This window comes from Bombus impatiens, unplaced genomic scaffold (genome assembly GCF_000188095.3).
Source record: "Bombus impatiens unplaced genomic scaffold, BIMP_2.2 scf_0318, whole genome shotgun sequence".
NCBI classification, from domain to species: domain Eukaryota; kingdom Metazoa; phylum Arthropoda; class Insecta; order Hymenoptera; family Apidae; genus Bombus; species Bombus impatiens.
Window position 1 is genome coordinate 1,150,698 of NT_176737.1, and position 5,226 is coordinate 1,155,923.

Genomic DNA, 5,226 nt, shown 5'->3' on the forward strand with positions numbered 1-5,226 from the left:
AAGAATCCACTCCATAATCTCGGCGATGGTCGATATCGCGATTTATTTGATAAATCAATGGGGTGGTTCCTAAATTGTTCGTTCACCTTGATGTAGGTGGTCGTGAGGCAATTAAGAATCATGATTAACGATCGTGCCTGTAACTCTTAGGAAAGTTAGGTTTGACCTGAGTTTCGTCCAAAGTTGACGATACTTTGTCCGACTAACTATACACCAGTCGCAGAAATTATAGAATTATGTTTCGAGATCTTCTAATTGTACATCAAATATCATATTATTATCAATGTTCATGATTCAAAAAAAGATTAGCTGCTTAACGTTTGGAATAATCAATTTCTGACGTGTATCGAAATATTTACACTATATAAAAATTACGATATGTAAATAAACTAGTTGAGGCAACCTTAATTTTGCTAAAAATATCTACATCAGTCAGAAAAAATTTCCTTTATCTGGAATGAACAAAAATTCAATGTTTACAGTAATTTTAGAAAAAAGAAACAATCTCACTTTAAGCTTACCTCGATTTTCTGTTTTCTTTTTTCGCTGTATTATAGATATAGCGCATCGAATAAAATGTAAGCAACTCTTACAAATTCTTAAAATGATATAGTTATACAGCTTTGGTTTATTACAAATGAAGTAATTTTTCGATCGTTTATTCCATTCGTAAAATACAATTCCAATTCAGGTAAACACGCACAAAGGCATTGTTATCTCGCTTAAGTCAAACTGCTAACCCAGTAGAATTATATTATCAGCATTCCAGGCCGTTAATAACATTTTCAGGGCAATTAGTCCGCTCAAGGTATCTCACGACTGTTATATAACGTGTTAATAACCGCTAATTAAGTATTTGGGAATGCCATTATAAAGTTAACAACGTTCGAGATGTCGTCGTTGACAAAGAACATCGTGAAAACTGAAAATGATTCAGTTTGGAATATCGTGGCCTGGAAAACGACCGTCCAATCTAAATTGCGATATTTCCCGCGAAACGAGACAAAATTCACTGTCGGCTTGTTGCTGAGCTAACGAAATCTACCGTGGAAATTCGATCTGTTTTTGAGTGATTTGAGACAAAACAGCAAGATACAAAGTTTGTTCCATTCCACAGAGATTTAGAGGTTGGATCCACCTGAATTCTCTCTAAAATTCGAGCCACCCATGACGCGAATATATCTCAACTTGGTTCGCAACATGAAATCACATTTCGACAACTGTGAAAAGTAGTAATACGTGGAAATTTGTTTGCTTCATTGAAAAAACAAAAATGCTTTATGACAGAATCGTGAGAAATAAAATCTGTGAAAAGGTAATTATACAGATTCTTTCCATCCGTATTAAACAGATTTTCCCATGATAATTTAATTGTTTAATTCTAATTCTGCATAATTTTACGATTTTTATATCTTTAAATAAGTTGCGATATTTCTTCATCTTTCTCCTCAGCCTTTCGCTGAGTACAGACAACAACTTGTTGATCTATTCTAGTTACCTAGTATTTTGTGCTATTAGGATTAATAAGCCTATTCTCATAAAAGAGTCATATATTACAATTATAATATAATTCGTAATCCAATCCCGTATAAGCTAATAAATTCATTCATTTCTTTTCGTTGCTTCGTGCATCTCGAATAAACTAAATATTCTTAAGAAAGGATTAAAAAAATCCAATATATCAATGACGCCGCCGCAACGGTTCAGGCACGGTGCTCAGAGGCAAGTAGTACACTCGAGTTAAAGCCATCGGTAAATACTCCCTTCTCCGTCGAATATTCCTTCTCTTATCAGATGATGCAGCTTCCTTTAAACGTTGTATAACTGCGCTCTATCTCAAATCATAATTCCCAGCCTCAGATGAAGTCGAAGAAGCACCCCCTTTGCAGATGGAATAAAGATGGGAAGCTATTCGGCAAACAGGAAATGTCTGCGTTCCCAAGAGTTTCTATGACTTCTCATCCGAGTCTGCTTCCGGCAGGCAAACGGTCTCTGATATCTCCATCTTTGTTAACAAACCATTAAAGTTGTACCGCAGTTTGCTCTTGCTCATTAAGTGAACCTTCTTCTTCACCCTTTTCTAATCTTTCATCTACCTTCGCTTGTGTTTGACGCGCTTAACGACAATCCATGGCTCTTAATACAAAAGAAAAACCATCCCTCGACCTTCGATTAATAACTCAAATATCAAGTTTCCATTTTTTCTATAGCAAAAGAATCAATTATTGGATCCAATCTAGCTGTTTCAATAAATCTCTCGATACTCAAGATTTATTTCGATTCTTTTCGTTTGTACGAAACGTCAGACAGGTTTCGCTAGAAGCTTTCGTAATATTAATTTATACAAAAGGGATTTGTTCTGCTTCTGGCTGTACAATGTGTTAAAGAAATAACGGACGATGTTTATAAAATGTAATTTGAAATAATGAAATCAAGCATACCCATAAGGTGTCTTTCATATTGTGTCTAAGCTGAAGATATTTTTTAACGTTAGAAAAGTTTAATTGGGTCGATAATGAGTAAAAAGACATAAGGCGATTAAATTTTATTACCAAATTTCCAGTGTTATTTGTTTTCGTAGGCATTCTCAGGGCGAAGAACATGAAACGCGAATAGAACAAAGATCTGTCATTTGATATATTGATTTGCACTACTAGCGTAAAATTACATTGTCTACTACTTGAAAAATACCGTCACTGTTTCACTGTCTTCGTGTATGCAATTTCATTACGTCTTATAAATATCGCTCACTTTTCTACCACTCTGTATAACGTAATCGAACCGGATTCTTTCTGGGATGAAGATCAGAGAATGCAATAAATGGAAAAGCCGAAAGTACCGACGAATTATTACATTTTTGTGTAAAGCACACGGTCCATTGCCGTGTCTACGCTTTTTAACGAAATTGAATGCTCCAATCCTCTCCGATGAAATTTTTAAACTGTGCTTTTTGAAATAAGTCGAATGACCAATATTTGTTGACTCAATTTAAGTAGATAGTACAAGAATTATTAAACGGAATGGTTTCAATGATCAATGGTCGCTTTATTACAGTACCAAAAGATCGATCTCCCTAAGAATTTGAGACACGTAATTTCCTATGACCTCTTAACGTTGACCAGTGACCAACTGGAAACATGTAAAACCAACGTGTAGTATACAAAAGGAGGTCGATACAGTTAAACAGGAGGAAGCTTTCAGCAAGGCCACCGAGGCCACCCCTTTTGGTTCAGCGCCCCGGAATTCAATAAGCCGCTTATTCCGGCACGTAATGCGGTAAGCCACGCGGAAAAGTTTACGGTGTCTGCTAGTTTCGGTACAGCAGTGCCTTAAAAGTAACGTAGGATATAGGGAGTGGTTCTCCAATGTGCAGCGCCACCCCTTTACGATGCACCGTGTAGCAGTTGATAATATCTGGTAAACCATTACTTCCGTTTTCCGGGCGGACCCTGTAGCTTATCTTAAACTGGGAAGGCGTACGAGGAACCATTTAGGAGATTTAAAGTAAACTACAGTCGGCTATGAGCCAGCACCCACTGGTTTTCGTTCTGTCTTCTATCCTTCTATTCTTTGGTTTTTTCCAGAGTTCGCCTATCTTTCTCCCCTTTCTTCTCCCCGTTTCGTCTCATTTCTACCGTCTTTTCTGATTTACCATGGTTTCGTTCGTAGCTGAAATAATTTCATTTTTTGTCGGCTAGGACTCGATCACTGTCTTGTTCCGCTGCCACTGATTTACAAATCAGTATTACGAGTATTATAACGAATAACGCCCATGTATTATACCGTAGGTGGAAACAATATAAGTGTTTATGCACGGATAATCAAAGAAAGTTTTGGTCGCTGTAAGATTCTCGAGCAATATTGCATCAAAACGCTATATTGATTCTAATATTCTATCAACATTTTCATTTTTAAATTTCATTACATTTCTTACACTTAACACGCTAACATTATAATTTTATTTCCGCCCTATGAACACGCTTACACATATATTACAAATAAAAACAAATAGACAAATAATAAACAGACAAATAGACATTGTCGAAGTTTCTTCGGTACGGTACGGGAATGCAGTCCTAAGCAAAATCCTAACAGTTTCTATATAGGGTGCACGATAAACGTTCGACAATTCTTCAAGTCCAGTTACAAAAGACGACACGAAACATCCCGAGGGTTGTTCGATTTAACAAACAGATGGAATTCGTAGCAGCGTCCTAGCGAAAATAGTATCGACAGGGAAGCTTCTCACAGGGGTTAGTCCTTAGAGATTGAAGAACCTCCCTCTGAACAAGGGTCGCTATCAAGAGCCAAGCGAAACGCCCACTTCGTTCAGTGGAAACATAGTTTATTTGGGTAAACAATATCTGCATTGGTGAGTCACTGCTATGATTCATCGTGAGAAAGTTAACAGGCCGTTTATATTTAGAAGAAAAAAATGTGTATATATATATTCGAGTTTCCCTATTTGCAAGTAGTTTGATGGAAAGTACTAATTTATTTTTATTTGGTAACTTCGTAACCATAAATAGCTAGCTACGTTAAAAAGAACATACTTACACGTACATATTTCTTAGGCACAACAAATCTTCCACAACTACAGAAAATTTTTGAATACTTTGAAAACTTTACTCGATACACCTAATTCAATATTTCGGTACCTGATATCTGAAACTTTGATCAGGAGGAATCATGACGCGTGGGAGTAAACGTTCGATCCTTAGGATGAACACACAGGGGAATCAAACTGCTTCTTGCCACTACCTCATTTCATCCTACCATATCCCTGGTCCAAGTTTACTATTTGCATAACTAAACTGTTCCAACAGCCGTGGCTGCTGTTGGCGCTCTTTAGTACGGATGCAAGCACTTTCTCGGCTCGGCTACAAAGTCACTCGATGTACGTGCACATGGATGCAGGTGCACATGGATACTGGTGCACACGGGGTCATGTAAAGTCCCAACAGTTTAGACTTCCTCTCCTTTTACCTGCGCCACCCTCTCCCTTTCTTCTTCGTCGCGTCACCGCGGTAAATTGCATAAAGTACACGGCAAATGTTTAGTTGGGCAATGAGCGTATTAAACGTGGAATTATTATACAATGAAGATATTCATAACACAATGTCGCTGAATATCGATACGTAAGAGGTTTGACATAAGATCAATTGAATAGTTTCAGCGACTGAAAGATCTAAATGGATAGAAGCTGATTTCATATAGAAAAATTGA